The sequence below is a fragment of the Diabrotica undecimpunctata genome, chromosome 2 (assembly GCF_040954645.1).
Source record: "Diabrotica undecimpunctata isolate CICGRU chromosome 2, icDiaUnde3, whole genome shotgun sequence".
Taxonomy (NCBI): domain Eukaryota; kingdom Metazoa; phylum Arthropoda; class Insecta; order Coleoptera; family Chrysomelidae; genus Diabrotica; species Diabrotica undecimpunctata.
Genome location: NC_092804.1, coordinates 25,678,161 through 25,699,019, shown reverse-complemented (window position 1 = coordinate 25,699,019; position 20,859 = coordinate 25,678,161). Strand labels below are relative to the sequence as shown.

Genomic DNA, 20,859 nt, shown 5'->3' with positions numbered 1-20,859 from the left:
ATTTCTTTTAGAAAATATGCATACTGTCAATGAAAACATATATTTAATAATAGTACATTAATTAATGCTTATTTTAATAATTAGAACACAATATAAATAAATTTAAAATACAAGTAGGTAATTATAATGTACTAATTAATTGTAATGAAAGTAGTAAAAAAGCAAAATACTATTCCTTAGAATTATGGAAACAATAAATAACCAAATGTTTTTTAAAATTTGCCAATAAAAACTCATGGCTTCTTTCTGTGTACATATATTTCTAAATTGGGAAACTTCTTTCCACATCAAAGGACGTAATTAGAGCATATTTTTTTTTTTTTTTTTTTTTTTTTTTTTTTTTGTACCGCATCAACCCCTAGGGTTATTAGCGGGTGGTATATCTTTATTTTAGAAAAGTTACATTTAGTATATTATTAAAATTTACATAACAGTTTTGTAAAATACAAACATTTTATGTTATGTTACAGTTTGTTATACAGTTTACAATTTTTGATAAAATTTATTGTATTGCTGATGTCTTCTTTTAGAGTTTCTTTCAAATTGTGTTTTAGTTTTGCTGTCGATCTTGCTGTTGAGTACACTGGACAGTCTATTTTAAATTCACAAAAATATTTGGTTATAAATCAATTTCTTCAACAAGAACCTCAGCTATATCCTTTTACCCTATGACGGCCGATATGTAATTAAGATATGATCAGTGGGCCTCAAACAGTGGGGCGTTAATATTTAATTCCGATCGCTTGAAAAGTAAAAATATTTAATTTCCTGTATTTCATGTTCAGTAATAATATTAGATTTTATTGTATCAAAGGCAAATAGAGAAAAAGAAGTGGGGCGGAATATTTCGAATACTCGAAATTATTTGTCGACATCAAATGTTCATCAATTTCTCTATAAGTCTCTATTTTGCCTAGAGTGAATATTATACGAATGGTTTTGCATGCAGTTAAATTGAAAAATACTTGCCAAGTTGCTGGTATGTCCAAATTTGAATAAAATACATCCAAGACTTTACTTTTTGCAGACAATGTATTAAATATAACCTAGAAACAAATTGGCACTAAATCACTTCCGAGTTTTCAGCAAAACAAAATGTTTAAACACGTGTACTCCAGTAATTAATACCAAAGCTATTGAGAGTATGCAGTCCAGTAATTAGACCGAAGGTACTTTATCGTTTAACTAAAACACACCACAAAGTCCGAATTGAATTCCCCAAACACTTTTTTGTTACTTCTTTTTAGCAAACGATTTATCTTATTCACTGTATGATATTTTACTATCAGAGTCGTCACTATCTGAATTGTCTATCCGAATAATTAGAGCTCATTTATAACTCGCTCGGTTTGAAAAGACTGAACGATTATGTCTTCCATATGTCTAATACAATTTTGCCATTGTTCTGCCTTTATTTGTTCTAGCGATTCTTTCCATAAACTAAGAACGCTAGCGTCATCTGTTGTTTTGGATGCATGTTTATCATAAAAATTTTTGGCTATACCCCAAACAAACTCAATTGCATTATGGTGGCAATGGTAGGGCGGAAGTCGAAGAACTTCATGGCCATATTTAAGAGCCATTTCTTCTTCTTAGAGTGCCATATCCCTACGGAACGTCGGCGACTACCATGCTTATAATATTTTTATACTGATCTCGGTCTTGCGCTACGTGTAACAATTGATCCGCTGTCAAACCTGTCCACTGCCGCAAATTCCTCAACCAAGAGAGTTTCTTCCGTCCTATCCATTTCTTTCCTTCGATTTTACCGTTGAGAATTAGCCGAAGGAACTCATATCTTGGTCCTCTGATTATATGTCCAATATATTCTAGTTTACGCCTCTTAATAATATTTAATAGAGTTCGTTGATGTCCCATTCTTCGAAGAACTTCTTCGTTTCTAGTTCTGCTAGTCCATGGAATTTTTAGTATCCTTCGATACAACCACATCTCAAAAGAGCCATTTGGTCAGTAAAAAATTTCTTTTGAATTGTGTGCTCTCCACACATTTGAAGTAAATCGACTTTTAAAAATTTCACTGTGATAAATTTTCTTTTCTGTCAGCCACAACTTTATTTCTTCTTTTGTCCAGCTGCTTAAAGGAAATCTCTCTTCTACTCTTGAGTAGTAGGATGTATTATCCAACACTATTATAGAAGGTCGCTCCAATTTTTTTAACAAATTTTCTTAAAACCATTCTTCAAAAATATTTTCATCCATATTTCCATGGTAATCACCTGTATTCTTTGTGGACGAAAAAATTAAACTAGCGTCAGGAATAAAACCCTCATCATTTCCAGCATAAAGTATAATGTAGCGTTTACCATTACCGGAACGACTATAAGAATAACATTTCGTAGTGCCATCTTGCCAGGATGATTTTGATATATTTCCTTTAGCGAAAATCCAAGTTTCATCTAAAAATACAACTTGCCTCGGACTATCAGACGTTTTATTGTTCATGTATTTTCTTAAAAAATGCCACCGTTTTGAAACAACATTGGAGAGTTCACACAATACTTGGCTATTATTTGTCTTTTTATATCGAAAACCTAAATGTTTCAGTTCCACAAACTTGTTAAACTAATATCACACAGTTCCTTGTCTTTTATTTTTTGTAAAACAGCACTAACTGTTACATGTTCGTTGGCTTTATACATATTATATATAATATTTTTAATTTCAAGTTTAATTGACTGGTGCAAATCTAAAGTTTTTGGATGTCGACGATTTCTCTTGCTTACTTTATTTATTTCATCCTCACTAATGTTATTAATTCTTCGGAATGTCCTCTCTGAGATACCGCAAGCATCGCATGTGCGTTTCTGAACTGCCATAACAGATGTCAATGGACCCATATTATTTTTTTCCAAATTAAAATAACTTTCGAACTTTTCAAATTGAACTTTTAGAACTAAACGCCGTTCTTCTGGAGATAACACTCTAGTTTTGACTGTATTTTATTTTCTTTCAACTTACTCAAATAGGTACTTTTATACAACTACTACACCCTACAAATTATTTAACAGCCAATGTTAAACAAGCATAAACACTGCATTGATTGTGATTGCAAAAACCGTTCGCATGTTTTAAATAAAATTTTTGCTGATTATGTATTTTGTTAAATTATTAAATAACACTAATACAACTCCCGATAATCAATTAATTTTTAACGATAAACAGAAGAGAAATATGATGACGTTTGAATTTAATCTTCTTTGTCGATGACAGTTTCTTTAACAGAAAGATATTTTTAAACAGCATAAGTCATTTTTCAATGATTATGTGGATTTAAGAAATACATTACTAAACAAATTATTAAAGTGTGTATAAAGGAGATTACAATTATTATGACATATGGTATTTACTCCTCATTTTTCAAATAATATGTTATTGTCAAGGCATAACTTTGATTACTGGGTAATCCTACATTATACGATACGTCAGAAGAAATAAAAAAAATTAACATAAATAACACGTAATAAATTCACTGTTTAAATAAATATTCCGTATTCGTACTATTGCAATAAAATATTAAAACTAATTGAAACAACAGAGCAGTAAAATGTTATTCATAAAGGTAGTGTAAAATATATATCGCTGCTTATCTGGTCCGCTAGTAATAAAGTTACCAGCATTTAATTGCAAAGTGGTCTTCTTAGGTGGAAAATATTTTACCTAAGTTAGTTTCTAAAAACCATTGCCTTTTTTTTGTAATTGTGTCAAATTTTTGAATTTTTTTTCCATTGTTACCTTTAACATTTTGACAAGCTGATCTAATTTCTTTGATTAAGGCTATGCTCTCTACCAAGAGCAACTTTAATAAATAATGGTTGCTTGAAACAAACTAAAATTTTATTTAACGAATGAATGTTTCTTTGCATTTAGCAGAGATTGGGAACTTTCATCCGTTAAAATTTCAATTATATTTTTTAAATCTCCGAATTAGTCTGAATAGAAAAAAGCGGCTTCCAACCATGTTAGAACGAGTTCTGGTGGAAGTGGAATATTTAGAGGCATTTCTTTATAAAGTCGAATCTATAAATAAGTATTAGATTTAAGGAATACTTATTTATGCTTAATACGAGGGGGTTTACAAAAGGAAACTTTATTCTAATAGCTTCCGCAACTCTGTTAATTCCGTGTGGTAAACAAGTAACGTGTATTAAGTTGCTATGAAATATTTTTAAATTTTGTACTGTCTTTATCACAATATATGGTGCAGCATTGGATAAAATAGCAATAGCTAGGAACAGCTGCAGGAAGAAAAAATTTTGATATTTTTTCCTGTATAAAACGTGATATTGTTGTAGAGTTGGTTTTTTCTAATTGCTTGCATAAAATTAAATAGGATTTTGGTAAGATCTCATCGCTTAGAACATCCATCATTAAATGAGCGATATATCTTCCTGACGAATCAGTGGTTTCGTCAACATACGTAGAAGCAATTGTCACTAATATGAGTTTTTTTATATTATCTATTACTGACGCGTACGAGTTGACATGGTTTCATTCAATTTACAAGATTTTTTCAAAAAGAAGTTAAGTTTTCATTGGATCATTTTGAAAGCAATATATTTAGATCAGTTTTTTTACTCAAAGTATGGATCTCATAGAGGTTGATGTACCGTTGATGCTCTGGATACATTTAGTTACGGATATTGACCACTGCTTGTCAAAAAACGAATTTATGCTATATTGTTTTTAGATTTAAAGGGCGCATATGACGTGGTTCATTTTCACATTATATTCAAAAAGGGTGGCATGTAGTAATTAACCTTCTGCGTTTCGTTTCCAAAAAAAAGAAGGGGTGCAGATCAACATATTTCTTAAATGTTTTATAGATCCTACATATGATCTATTCTGGATTATGACTGTATTCGTTATTGTTCAAGATGCAACACATATCTTTTAACTCTAGACAGAATACAGTTTAAATCATTTGTCTAGAAGCTATGATGTCCTCACCAGACCAATCAGTTCTAGCAGAAGCCCAAGAACCACCTTTACACATACGTAGAAAAATGTTAGCCAACAAACGTCTAATAAAATAGATTGTTTAATATATTTATGGTTCACAAAATAGGTTTACTTTTGACGGAAAATTTAACAAATTCTTACTAGAGGATAAAAAATTCTCATCCTCTTACAGAATTTTTTATTGATACGAATTCATTATCAATCAATATTTTGCAGCTACCAAAATTTCCCTTCTACGAACAAGATCTCGAAGTTCTGATAGACAAACCAACCATTATTGTGACTTCAGACTTAAGAATTTTAACTAATCTGATATTTCAATCTATACTAAACAAATTAGGAGAAGATTTAACAATAAAATGGATCAAAAACTAATAAAAGCGCTAGTTTCGCATTTTTTGTTTCAAACAACAATTATGCTGAGAAATATTGAATTCCTGATATTTGTTAATGTAGATCCGAGGCTGCTGCCACACAGAAACCACTAACTTAGTGTATCACTAATTATTGTGAGAATATTTTAATGGTGCCAGACTCTCAGGAAGTATTACAAGCTATTTGTAGCAATCCTTTAGATAATTTTTAAAACTTCATTATTCTTAATATTAAATTTATTCTTCTTCTCTTCTTGTATTGTCTATCCGTTTCGGATGTTGATGACCATCATGGCAATCTGTATTTTGCAAACTGCTGTTCTGAAAAGATTTGTGGTTGTTGTGTTGAACCACGTACCTAGATTTTTCAGCTAGGAAATCTTTTATATCTTTCGCTGTTCCTCATGATGTGACAGGGGTATTCGCTGTTCTTTTTATTGTGGTTAACAAAACGTAGTAGTGGATAGAATAGCAAAAAATATATTTATATTTCAAACATACCATCAAAATCGGACTTAATTGATATCTGGTCAACTGAACAATAAGCAATTCATTATTAAAACGAATGATAATATCGGAAATTTAAAAAAAATGTAAGATATCTACAAAATTAATTAGAAGTTAGGCTAACTTAGCTTTTTTATTTCTTTATTTTTTAATATCTTCAGCACTATTGGTTAAAATCTGTTTGAATTTGATGTATTTAATTAGTATCTGCTTAAAATTAAAAGTTAATGAAATAATATTATTAAAAAGTACGTTAAAAAACTTTAACAAAAAGCACGTAAATATTATTCAGCAAAATTAATTTGTATGCGATTGGTTAGGTGGGCTAATCCATCTCTGTCAAAACTGTTCTGAATACTAATGTTAAGTCAGCATAATATTATTCTTTCTGGGATATATGTTAATTCCATTGCAGCTTAAATTAAAAACAGCCATTTTAACATAAGGATCCGTAGTGGCAATTCAAAATTCTTGTCTCAATTAATGATAATTTAGGTATATATGCTTTTTTTAAACTTCAGTCTGAAAATATTAAACATCTGCTATATTGCGCGAAAACAAAAATTCCTGTTCTAAAATAAGAATTTTTGTTCGATTGGCTTGCTTCGCGGATTTTGAAAAGACATTCGAGTAACTACTGCATGTAAAATTAATGCAGATACTAAAAAATATATAATAGATGATAAAAATATTCGTTTCATTAAGAATATAATGCAAGGAAAAATAGAAGGAAAACGGAATCCAGGCCGTAGAAGAATGTCATGGCTGCGTAATTTGAGAGAGTCGTTTGGCTGTACCATTAATGAACTCTTTAGGTCAGCTGTAAACAAGGTCAGGATAGCATTGATGATTTCCAATCTCCGATAGGAGTGGCACAAGAAGAAGAAGAATTTAATTCATTTCATTAGCTATATCCACGAAATCTCGATACAAGGTAGTTAATGTAATTAGATACGCAGACGATATATTAGTTCTGTCAGAAAACATTGAATGTTTCCAAATTCTGCATGATCGTATTCAAGTCATCAGCAACTCCTGCAAGATGAAAGCTGAAGAGGACTTATCGGGGAGGCCATTAAAAATCATTCACCAAAAGATTGCAACTTCTTCTTTCAAAGAACACATGACAACAACGGACATCTCTTTGATTCAGAACAGTATGAGCAACGATCGTCTGCCTTTTATGCCACCTATACTGAAGACAATGGAGAAGCGCATCAAGCAATCCGACAAATTAATCTAAAGACGGACCGCGATAAATATTTTGTATTGTATAACGATTCGCAACGAAGTATTATTATTGTTGGCCTCCTTGAGAATTTACGTTACTTGGCGAAAGCAGAGGCATATTACATGGATGATACAGTTCAATATGCTCCAAAATTTTTCTTGCAATTATTTACCATCCATAGTTTATTAAATGGGCATTACGTGTCTTTGATATTCTTTGTTCTTCCCGACAAATGCATAGAAACCTACCTTTACTCAATTAATTCGTTGCTTCGAAGAAGTTGGTGTCGTTTTAACTTCATCAAGACTTGTGGCTGATTTTGAAATTTCGATTCACAAGGCCGTAATTGCCGTTCGGCCATCTGAGAAGCGAATTTGGTTTTTATTTTACTTGAAAAAGTTGGTTTCGCACAATCCAAAAACTTGGTTTGGTACCCATTTACAAGAGGGGAGATTTGGGGCTGCATCACTCATTTTTGAGAGGAAAATCCTCAGAAGAATCTTTGGGCCTTATCACGATATTAATAGCAACCAATACCGAATGAGAACAAATGCTGAGGTCAAGCAGATGTATAGAGCGAGCGATATAGTCCAAGAGATTAAATCCCAACGTCTTAGATGGGCTGGACATGTCCATAGACTCTCTATTAACCGCCTTGCCAAATTAATATGGGAGGAAGCCCCCACAGGAAGAAGACCCTTAGGACGTCCACAAATGCGATGGAGAGGCAGTATATGGTCAGATCTAAGAACAATGGGGCTGCCCACTGACCCAACTATTATGGACGACTGTTCAAGATGGAAGCAAGTTGTGCAGTTAGCCAAAACCCACCTCAGGTTGTAGTGCTACGAGAAGAAGAAGAAGATCACTCATTTGGCTTGCCATTTTTGGGCCTAGAACGAGTCGGCGATTGTTTTGTCAACTATTTCATGCAGATATCCCTAACCTGCCTTCACTTATGAAAATGACTGATTATATGGTAGAGAACTACATAAGTAATGAGATTTTTTTCCTTTAACTGTCCTTACTAAATGTCCATACTTTCGTATCTATTCTTCGACAGTATCAAACAATGGTATACATAAAACTGCAGAGTTTACATGTACCTGTCCATACACTCATTAGGAAGGTCAAGCACGCTAAAGACGTCTTGCGTGAAAAGTTAGAAGAGCTAAGTAGGAACGAAGTTTTCGATTACGAATTTGTGAAATTGTGTCATACGGATACCATAAAAACTTGTAAGAGTAAATTATACTGCAAATAAAATGTTTCTTTTTTAAAATTCTATACTCATTATGAAATTCAAAACCCGTTTTTTGGGCTACCAATAGCAAAATGCCTTCATCCTGGAGAATAAAAAATGAATTTCACTTTGTAATCTATAACTATCCTGTGTGTCCTTTTGTGTTTCACTATCGTTTCTTTATATCCAATGTTTTGACGTGAACACAAAGGTATTGCAATATTAACGGTCTAGTTGGTTAGACCTTCTGAATACCTCATTTGTGTATTAATCTGTAAAACGTGATGACAGCTTTTTCTGCATAAAATAACATTAAAAATTAAACGTTTTACATTCTAATCATAATTAATTATACCAAACGACTATAAAAACAATGTGATCCAACATAAACCTGTATTTTGGAACATTAATTATAATATTTATATTGATTTAAAGACGTCTGTATACAAATAAAAATGCTGATTAATGCAAATCTTATAATAACTCAATTTTGTCAACTTCATCTCACATCTTTGTTAAACACGATTAATAGAAATCTACATATAATTTAAATAATTATGTTTCTGAATCATTGGAATTCACCAAACAATTGTTTATTGCACTGAAAATAATTATTGTTGTAGATAGTTAAAAAAAAAGTATGATTTATTCAAAGTAAAAATGACTTTTTGTGTCTCGTCAAACGCACAGCCTCGCCGCAAAAAGCCCATTGCCCCATATTTATTACATTAGAAATGCGCACCCTAAACAACTTAGCAGCTTCCAACTTACAGATTATGATTGCTAGTTTTAAGACCTACGAGTACCTACCTAAACAAAAAAACTTTCTATATATGACCAACAAAAGCCGATTAAAAAAAGGTTATAATATTTAAAGGACCATTTTTTTTTATCAAAAATGGATACCTATGAATTTCCTTTTTTATTTTTGAAATATTTAAAAACCCCACGTTAGTCTTATTAAATATATGTAATATACGCAAAAATGCTAAATTTTAAAATAAAATGAAAATTTCAACATAATCCGAGTTGTTGGTTTTTTATTTTTATCTTCCACAAACATTTTTTGAAGTTATACTTCTATACGCGCGTTCGACGTTGGAAATTTGTGTGTATTCGTATATATTGAGTGAATCGGCAAAATAATTACATATGTAAGATATAGGTAAGAGAGAGACAGAAGATATATTTTCTCTCTCTTTCTCTCTCGAGAAAAAAAAAATTCCTTTTGTAAACATATTTAATATTTATTAATATTATTATCATGGTAAATTAAACATATGCGTAATTTATGTATATTGTCGTTTTTAAATACTTATGAATATTACATTTTAATTTGTATTGTATTATAATATTGAATTATGTGGCAGTGTATTGTATTGTATTTTTATATTAATAACAAAATTAACAATGAATTTTACTGTAGAATATGTGTAAAAAAAAATTTTTGCATTCAACTCCTTTTATACATTATATGAAAATAAAAATACCTATTTATTTTCATTAAAATATTGATTCAATCCTTCATTTACTTACTATACTCCTATTACAGGTCAAATATTTATATACAGCAAACGATGCACCATATACCTGTATACCTAATTCTTGTTCCCTTTCTGCTCTCTCTTACCTATAGCATTACATATGTAAGGATAGAAGTGTATAACGCGTGTATAGAAGTATAACTTCTACTTTACCCGTTTTTTATTTTGTTTCACTACAACTTGTATTAGCTAGTAAATGAACGTGAAATACGGCTATACCGTGTAATTTTCCGTGTCACTACCGAATTGTATAAGAATTTTCACTTTTTAACTTGTGCTGTTGATTGCTTTTTATTTTTTAGGAATTAAAACTTCCCCTATTAGAAAAAAAAAATTGTATAATTGTAAATTAAAGCGGGTAGTTTATTTAAATCATCTTCTAATGAAGTCAATAAATGTCAATTAACATTAAACAACATAATTTAAGATTTTATCACAGTTTAGCCTATAAATCTCACTCTCTAGAATAATTATAATTAAAACAAGGTCATTGAATACTTTTGGAAATAAATTTGGATTTAGGTTAGACTTTCCCTCTACTTTAAAATTGGACTTGTGCCGATGGTTGTTTTTAATTTTTTAGGGGTAAAAACTACTACTATTATTTTCAAAAATAAGCACCTTGAACCAGTCAAACTTACAGATCATCTACACAATACATAAATAAAGTAAACTTTAAAGCGGTAATGATTAATTTTATTTGGGGTGATTATTATCACCCCAAATATATCATTATAAATGATATTTGGGTCATTAGGAAGTGATTTTCACGGTGTTTTTACCAAAAAAGAGACGGACTTTCGGCGAAGGTATCGATTAGAAATATTTGATTTGTAATTTGACAAATAAGAACCTACTTTTTTCATGAGCTACAACTGTGCTTCTATGGGGTCTACAGACCTCATAAGTATATAATTTTTTTTTGTTTTATTATAAGCGCCATTTTTGCTACAAATATTTTTTTGATAAAATACTTACTTTTTGAGTTATTTGTGAAAAACCGTCTAAAAACGTGCTTTTTTGGAAAATCAAAATGTTCACTCACAAATAACTTAAAAAGTATTGACTTGGTAAAAAAACTATATAAACAAAACTTGTTTACAATTAGTGAATTAATCTATTTCTGGACTTATTTTGAATGTATGCTTTTTCATTACCGAAAAGGGGTGACTTTTACCCACGAAATAAAAGCAAAAAGTCCAAAATTGAAGTAGAAGGTAAATCCAAATTTTTAAGCAAATCTGTGGTGACGAGGAACATACGCTCCAAAACGGTCATACACTCACACGGTGTATAATAATAATTGTTTTAGGAATTTTCGTACAAAATAAAGGTTTTGAATATCACAGTACACATTCCATATTTTCCAAAAAGGGTGGCTCAAAAATTAGTCTAGAGGAATTTTTAAATTTATCATTAAAGCTATGTCAAAACTAGAAACGATTTTTAGTGTCCATATTTAAAATTCATGCAATATAGGATTAAATACCAAACACATTTTTTTGCAAACAAAAGTAGAATATCGGGTGTGCTACGTGTTTCTTTTTGTCTTATGGAATTAGATATTATGAGAGCGACGGCGGACATAATGACAACTTTTAATGTCATTGTTAAAAAACTACTGAAACGTGATGTTTAATTGATTATATATACATAGTGCCGTGTACGAATTTTACAGTGTATAAAGATAAGAACGCCAAACCTGGTAACCGTAGATATAACACAACCAGCAAGCAGACATATCCGAAAAAAAGACGATTAAAAATGGGGTCGGAGAGATTCTGGCACAAACCACTCAAAAGAGAATTTTCTCTCGCGCTATTTTCTAACTACTGGTGACACATCAACGACTCTTCTATCAGACAAGACTGACAGCAAGCTTTATATTCCCATTTTACAACATTTTAGTAGACGGTGCAGCTTCGGCTTCCATGAAGGTTTTAGGGCCTCTGCCCGTATGAGAAGTTCTGACGTAACTTCGAAATAGCCAAAAGCGCACCGTTATAGGTGAGACGGATACGGCGGTTCAAAGATCTACGACTTTATCATGATAAATGTATATGCATGAGATGAGACTTGGAAGATAGTGTACTTTGACATGTCTCGGTCTGAGTAACGGGATATCACGACCAATTTGTGATTATGGATATTATAAACGGTGGAGTAAATCGTAAAACGGGATCGCGAAGTGCTAGTATATCTTAGGGATAAATAGAATAAATCGAAAGATATGTATTAACCACGAAATTATAATTACAATAAAATGCAACAATGCATAGGTACTTTCCGTTAATTGAGACATATTAAAGTAAAAAATAAATATTTATTTATTTGTTTATTAATTTTTAACGGGCTGCTGCCCAATAAGATTAACAATGTATATAATAAAACAAAATAAAGTATAATTATCACAAACTTAATCTCGTAATTTAGTTTTACACATCAAAATGATACCTATTCCACGGTCACTTGAATATTCGATTTAGCACCAGATTAGTCATTATTTGCGTTTAGTTCATATCAATCTTTAGTCCGACCTCCGAAAAAGGTGATATAATGTTTCAAACATTATTGCATCCTCCATACGATCGGCTATAAGAACGATGTCATCTGCCAATCTCAAATGACTGACCTTCTCTCCATTTATGTTGATACCATGCTCGTTCAGATGTGCCTTCTTACAAGTTTGTTCTAAAAGCGTCGTGAATAGTTTTGGAGAGACGATGTCTCCTTGCCTTACTCCTCACTGTATGCAATTACATCCTTCTAATTAAAACAAAAATACAAATTTTTCTCAAATTATCGACACCGAATGTAATTTTTATTTTTTAAAAATAGGATAACTTTTCATTTCCAATAGAAAAAGGGTTATTAACGCTTCAACGTTCATTAGATTTTCAATGTAGTTTGTTTTATAAAAATTTGTTTATCATTTTTTATAACAGATGCTTGATAGCAGATGATTTTCGCAAAGAAAGTCGTAAGAGATATGGCACCTTGCATTTTTCTCCTAAGAGTGCCTTACCTCTGAATATAGTGCATAGACCGTGCAATATTAACGATACCATCAACTCTACATTAACGGAAAGCTCTATATACCTATTATAGGACCAGTAGTACTGTACGGACACGAATTGTGAAAACTGAACAAAAAATTTAGAAAAAGAAGATTGAAATATAAGATAGGAAAATACTGCGAATCATATATGAAGGGATCTGTGACAAGAGAAGTGATAAAAGAACGATATAGTGGAAATGTAGTGGACAGAGTTCATCCATATATAAAGAATGCATCAAACAAAAGTGTCGAAGATCGCAGTCGAATACGAATGACGGGACAAGAAAAATAGGAATTTCCAGAAGACAATGGCTGACAGTGGTGGAGGAAGATTAAGATAAACTAAATATTACAAATTCGAACGTTAGGATAAAATAAAAGAAAATGGAGGCTGAAAATCATCAACCAAGTCCCAGATGCATTGCCTGTAGCGCAATTATATAGTATATTAACTATACAGGAAGCATAATACCGACCTGAGATAGATTTTTTCTTGATAGAATATTTAGGTGAGTTACACCAAGCTGGAAACAATTTTCAGTCTATTCTTCTTTCTTCTAGAAATGGGTCATTGCTGGAATTTTTTGGTTTTTTCGCTTGCTTTTTCACTAGCATACCAACAAATTCTAGAAAAACTTATATTCTGGGTTATATAGCAATATTATTAGTAGTAGGACAGCAAACACTGGCGATATCGACATATCTTCAAAATAAACGTTAGAATTGCGAAAGCAGGTGCCAAACTTAAAAAAATTTAAAAAAATTGTAACAGATATTTGTCCAAAAATATAATTGACTAGATGTTACGTTTCTTATAGTTTCTGAGTTGAATCGAGGTTCAAAATCAAGCAGCGATAGGTAGACTCGACTCAAACTACACAAGGCCTCTGAAAATTCCAAGGATAAATCACTTTAGGAACGTTAAGATATTTGAAAAAATAAAGCAACAAAAAGAAGTTTAAAGTATAATAAAAGAAAAAACTGCAATATCTTGGACATATAATGCGTGGAGAAAACTCTTGCGCATCATGATCCAAAGTAAAATAGAGTGCAGAAAAAAAACTAAAAATCTGAAAAAAAAAATGTTATAACAGTAACAGTTATAGCTGAAAATAACTTTTTTGGGTAGTTGCTTCAAAATTTAGAATGACAGTGATACTTGCCAGCTTCCGTACCGGAGAGGCACACCGGAAGAAGAAGTACTCAATAAAGTTTTGTGTCCAGTAGCGTATTTGCTTCCTTTGATGGTTTAAAATTTAGTTTAGAGCAATGAATAATAAATACTAATATTTTGATCTTACAATCGTTAATATACCTATGTATTGCCTATACTGGATAAAATAGTACTTTATAATATTATTTTTTATTTCAGGATTGAAATCAGGTTTTTCTGGTTTAAAATTATTTAATCCTCACGGATAATGAATCTGATTTGAGTTAGAGATTCAATGGTTAATCCTTAATATACCTATTAAGAACTGGAAGAAAAAATACACTACACCCTTTATATTTTTTGACTGTTTCTTAAAATTAGCGGATTCTAAAAATGCGTGGATTCTAGAAAGGAATATATATAATGCTAAGGTAAGAAATATTTTTGTAATAAATGGATTGCTCAGTAATAATATTTAATGGTTTATCGTACAAAAATGTAGAAAACTTCCATTCTATTAAATTAAAAAGAAACAAAGGTGTTAAATCGGGATGCTGTTTATAGTAAGTTTTAAAAATACAAAAAATAAAAATAATTAAATTTTGTAAAAACAGAAACCCAATAGTAACAATAGAAAAGATAAAATGGATAATTGGCGCAGACCGGCGGATACTAATAAATGGATAAAGTGAAAAAATAACATATTAATACGATAAATATACTTTTGGAAAACAATTGATAGGTAATCAGAACAATAATATTTAAAACTAGATCGTCAGTGTTTATAAATTAAAGATATAGGAGCTTAAATGAGGACCTTTAAAATATAGAAATTAACTTATCATATATTTAGCCATACGGCTCACACTCCTAAAAGGACTCTACTACGTCTAAGGGGAAAATTCACTCATCCCAGGTACCTACGGTATCAAAACGATTAAGCTCTGGTGTGACTCTTTCCATATTATCGAGCCCTAGGTGACTTAATACGTTGACAATACAGGTGTTCACTTAGATTCATCTGTTTTATGTTTTCTAGGAGGTTTTTCGGAATAACACTAGTGGTAGATAGAATAATAGGTACTATTTGGGTACTTTCCATTCTCCACTGCTTTCTTATCTGTATTTCTAGATCTCCATACTTGGCGATTTTTTCGTTGGATTATACCGGCAGATTATTGTTGTTAAGTATCGCCACATCCATTAGTGTTGTTTGTCTAGTGAGTTTATTAACTAGTATGAGATCCGGTCTAGTATGTGCTACTGATTGGTCTGTGAGCATAGTTGGTCCCAGCAGTGGCGGATCCAAGGGGGGGGGGGGGGTGACGGGGGTCATGACCACCCCCAAAACAAAATATCAAATAATCCTAAAAAAAAAATAATTTAAAATCCATCAACCCTATAAGCAGGAAGTTAAGAGTTGAAATGATTCAAACTCATTTATTCTAGAGATAAGTGTAGAATTATACGGAAGCCTTTTTAAATTGCTCTTTAAAAAAATTAACAATTCTAAATACAGTAATACCTCGACTAAGACTTCCACGAATTCAGAGTTACGCGATTTTCAAATTTTGTTAATCCGTCATTAGGGTGCCAGAGAATCGTTCGATTATCTACGAGATAGAATTACCGCCCACACATTATTGCTCATTCAATGTACATGACATGACTTTTCGCACGAAATCAGCACATTTTTATTTTGTATTAGGTATTTCTTATCTTCAGTTTTGTCTACGAATTGGTTGTTTGTAATTTGAATATGTATTATAATTATTGAGACTGTGTGCTACATTTTATAATTTATCTATAATAAATATCAAAGTGAATATTATTGTTGCATTAGCTCTGTCTGATACGTTAGTGAATACAAATAAAGGAACTGGGGGCTGCTGTCCAAAGTATTTGTGAAACTGTGAAACAGTAGTTTGTCTTAGTGATGTTTTAAGTACAACTGTATCACTTAGTCGTCTTCTTCAGTTACCAAATTAGATTTTAAGTAGGCTACTGAGGCCATAGAGGACACTAAATGCATTGTTCAAAATAAAATAACAAAGGCTGAATCTGTTTTTAGCAAACTTTACTATGAAGTAAACAAATAGCTGAACAAATAGACATTGAATTGAAAATGCCTCGTATAGTTTCTCGTCAAACCTGTCGTCAAAACCAATCTGCTAACTCTTGCGAAGAATATTTCCGAAGACCTATTTATTTACCTCTTTTAAACAATATCTTAACTGATTTAGAAGAACGACTTTTACCGAAAGTTATGAATCTATTTAATCTTCGAGTTATTTTACCTAAAACTGATAACACACCAGAAGATAAAGTTGCATTAAAAAAAATTATTGGACCATCTACTTACTGCATATTTCACAGTAGAACAAGAGTTTTCACTGTGGATTCAAAAGTGGAAAAGAGTGCAAAATAATGGAAAAATAATGGCAAAATTCGGAATACAGCTGTTGTCGATAGCCAATCGTTTCTCGAACGAGGTTTGTCACCTTATAATAAAAGCGAAAAATATTTTCATTAAAACTTTTTGGCTAGCTTGTTGTTGTTGTTGAGCTCTAGCTGATTGTATGACGAGGGCCCGCCTCCTCAGCATCCTGCCCCGACGTCCTGCATGCTGTCACGTCCAGACGTGCCTTGGCGACCCTCAGGCAGTAACCCTAAACATAAACGTTTAAACTCCATTTTTATGGATGTGCATTTTATACATACTGCCAGGTCTAGTTTTTGTTTCATGACAGGTATCCCCGTTACCCTCTAGGTATTGTCGCTACGAATACCAAGAGAGCATCCCCCATTCGCAAGGGGTCGCGCCTGATAGAAGAAATTAGAAAAAACTACCACACGCATTAAGTCATATTAACTTATTATTATTACTATTATTGTAGAAACGGTATTTTCGGTATTAGTACTGGTATTAGTCTTAGTTTCGTTAGAGTATTAGTATTAGAAACCAAAAACCTTCACAAACATATCTAATACAATTCCACATATGCGTTATCCTATATAGTCAATCAAATAGAAAAAACTAGTCTCCAGGTAAGGTGACAAAAAGTAATATTACCGAAACATCCTCAGTCAAGATAGAAACCTAATTCTACATCATAAAGATTATTGTCATAACGTATCAAAAAATAAAATCAGATAATTTTACATAATAAATAAATATAGTTAATGCGTATATTGTAATTAAAAACCCATTAATTAATTTTAAATGTACTAGCTAAAGAAATAATAAATACCGTATCATTAAAATGATGTATTAAAGGTTGTTCTAATTTAACAGCGCACTTTAATACACAATTATGAAACTTTGTAATACAAAATATAAAATAAATTTGATATTTTACGACAAATAAACGCGGTACTGCAATCAAATTGTTTTTTGTGACAATCTAAACACTAATTTAAGCAAGGATGTTCTATTTTCACTTCTGCATCGTAATTTAAACTTTAAACTTAAATTGAAATTCAGGAAAATATCCTCAACATAAAACTAGCATATTTGGATTTCTATGTTGAATTAATTTTAATAGTATAAGAAACTAAGTGATGGATTCGACCGTTACTTGATGGAATTTTATTTTATCCGAGAATAAAACACTGAAAACTTTTGATTTTTACACTTCCACAACATGTATTACAATTTATTTTCACAGCTGTTTCGGCAGAGTGCCTTCTCAAGTGATGTGTTTTTACTTTGCTCTATAATCTTTAGCTAAATAAGTTTGGCAGAGCTGTTTGCATCAAGTTGGTTATTGAAAATTAAATCTCTATTTTTTATTTTATTAATTTCCATAATAGATTGTAATAATTATAGCTTAAGGTCTTTATTTTGATTATGGAGAATTTGAAATTGGTCGTTAAAAGAATGATTATAATCTAGAAGGTGAAGTGCGCAGGTATAATCTGTTTTTCTATTATTGAAAGCCCTTTTGTGTTCTGCTATACTTTTGGTAAAGGTTCTACCAGTTTGACCGATGTAAGTTTTTGGGTAGTCACCACATGTGAGTTTTTATACACTACTGTGTAAGTGCTTTCTCTTTTGACTCTCGTTTTTCTTAATATATTTGCTTAAGTTATTATTTGTTCTGGAAACTGGTGTTATTTCTTTTTTATGTATTTGGCTCTTTTTGTTGATATCTTGTCTTTATATAAAAACAAGCAAAAGGTATACTGGTGATGAAAATGGTTGTAATGCATGGTTCGTTGTACCCATTGTATTTGCTTAATGATATTCAATTCTATCGCGAAGTTATTTTTTGCCATGGGAATATCTGTTAATTTATATAACATGCTATGGCAGGCTGCTAATTGATGTTGTGTAGAATGGGATGATAAATTATGTTTAGTTGTATCAGTAGAAATAGGTTATGATCAACGGAGAACTCATGTTTTTAAATTTAGCAAATTTATGGATTGATTTTGTTCTATTTCTATTATAAACTCAATATGGATATGGTGTGAAGTAACGTAAGATTTGTAATGTAATTGGTCAAGTTGTGTAAGGTATACAGGAACTATCATATAATGATGGAATTTGTAATATAATGGTCCAAAAGATTTTTACACTAACAAAAATTTCTGTAGGATGCATAAGTACTAAGAAAAATATCTTTTACGTCAAATGAAATTGATCTCAAATTGTTGGGTAATTGAAAATATATTTTATTAACTAGTTCTATTGTGGTAAAAATTAGTGAGTTCTAATGTCATTTCTAACAATGTTTTTGAAATTTTTGATGATGGAGCTCTATAGAAAAAAATTACATGTCTTATTGACTGATCAGGTTTGTGTAGTTTAATAAAGGAGTATAATTTACGGGGTTGTGGATCATAATCTAGAGGTATTTCAGTTCTGTTGAATTTAGTATTGATTTTGAATTTTCCAACGCTAGTTTCATTTGTTTTTGCTATTTTTCCGTCGGATCTTTGTTTATTGTTATATTTTGATTTTTTAAATACGAACAAAGTAAAAGGATTTTAGACCTTTCTAGTGATTTATATATATTTTTTTTCGATTTGGTATATCTAATTAAATATTGAAGTAAGCTGTCTCGTCCATGATCTTCAATAACTCCGCAAAGTTTACTTGCAGTGCACTAATCTCTACAGGTCATCGATGTTCTTCATCATAAAACGATATCGTCCGTATACCTCGAGTTGTTAATAGGAATTCCGTGTAGTAAAACTACAGCTGTCTGGTAATCCAGTGCCTCTTGAATAATGGCTTCCAATTGCAGGTTAAATAGTAGGGAAGCAGTAATGTTCCCTGTTGTAACACTAAAACGTTTTCTCTTTATTAATTAACCTAAGCATAGACACAATATCCCAATTGATGGTCTAATGCATGTAGGTATATGTAATTGTTATTGGTTCTATCTACAACTCCTTTAATACTACGCAATTTATATTTTACAGACACAAAGAAGAGTTTGTGATATTTTACAAATACTTAAATTTTTTAATTTTTTGTTTGATTTCTAATAATTTTAACAGATCATATGTTTGCTAATAAATTATAAACCATTTTATATATTTTTTAGGTCTCCTAGACGAAGGCGATGATTCTAGATCACATGAATAAGTTTTAAAATATTAGAAAGTGGTTATTTTGTTCAATATAAATCACCCATTTTTGGTTTTTTCTTTAACAATCCTTAAAACAAACATAAAATAACCGCAGACTTAATAATAATGATATACACATACTGATATATTTTAGGAATTCTTCTAATTTGACAAATGTTATTTTACATTAGTTGAATTATATAAATTAAAAGCAAATGACAGTGGCCTTAAACCAAACAACACTGAGATTTTTATATCTATTAGGACGCGGATTATCAAATCTTTTATTGCACAGTTGCAGTTGTTACAATATATGCACTACAGGAGGTAAATCTAGTCATATATTTGGTAACTCACGAATAAATTAATCAAATATGCCATAGAGAATATCATATTATCAAAACATATATGTGTTTTACGGATTTTAATAAGGAAATCGATTTGGTGAGTTTGAAGAAGTTGTGGCAGATTCTCACTGAAATGTTAATTAAGTGAAAGTAAATAGAAAACTAACTAAAAGCTTCCGTGTCACTAACGGTGTAAGACAGGGCTGCATACGGAGTCCAATTCTATTTCACATATACAGGAAATGGATTGCGCGGCGATAAAATGGCAATGACACCAAAGACAGAAGAAAACTCTTTAATTTACGATATGCAGATGACAAAACTATTTTCACCTACTCGGCAAGGGAATTGTGTCAAATATTGTAGAGAATAGCTCACATCAGTCAGGTCTCAAAATAAACAGATAAAGGAGAAGGATCGTGGTAATAGATAGAGCCAACAACAACCAAAACCAACTAACATCAAGTTGCATAAATAGGATCAAGATTGTAAACCACTTAGTGTACGTGGAGTTTATCACAACTAACACCAAAGAATGCACTGAAGAAATAAGACGGAGTAGCTACAAGCTGACTAAAACCTGAAAAAGTCAAGAAATCAGTGTAGATGCTATCAAATCAAACTTTGAGACTGAGATACCCAGTCTTTTAATTTTTTGTATATGCATCGAAATCTTTGACCATCAACAAAGTCAACAAAAATAGCATAGGTGCATTCGAGATGTTCTGCTGGAGACGTATGCTAAAAATTCATTGGACAGCCAATGGACAGAACAAATAGGTCAATACTAGAACAACTTAATATCAAAAAAAGGATAAGGGCACATATAAAAGAGCAATAGC

At 31.3% G+C, this 20,859-nt stretch overlaps 1 long non-coding RNA gene across 1 annotated transcript in view; it reads left to right on the top strand.

Annotated features, from left to right (window-relative positions):
- Positions 1 to 19,727, top strand: part of LOC140433249 (uncharacterized) — a 182,079-nt gene extending 162,352 nt beyond the window's left edge. Inside the window, exons 4-5 of the long non-coding RNA XR_011949898.1 lie at positions 14,310 to 14,521; positions 19,646 to 19,727. This is a non-coding gene — a long non-coding RNA (uncharacterized lncRNA). The remainder of the gene's footprint in view (positions 1 to 14,309; positions 14,522 to 19,645) is intronic.
- Positions 19,728 to 20,859: the final 1,132 nt, after the last annotated feature.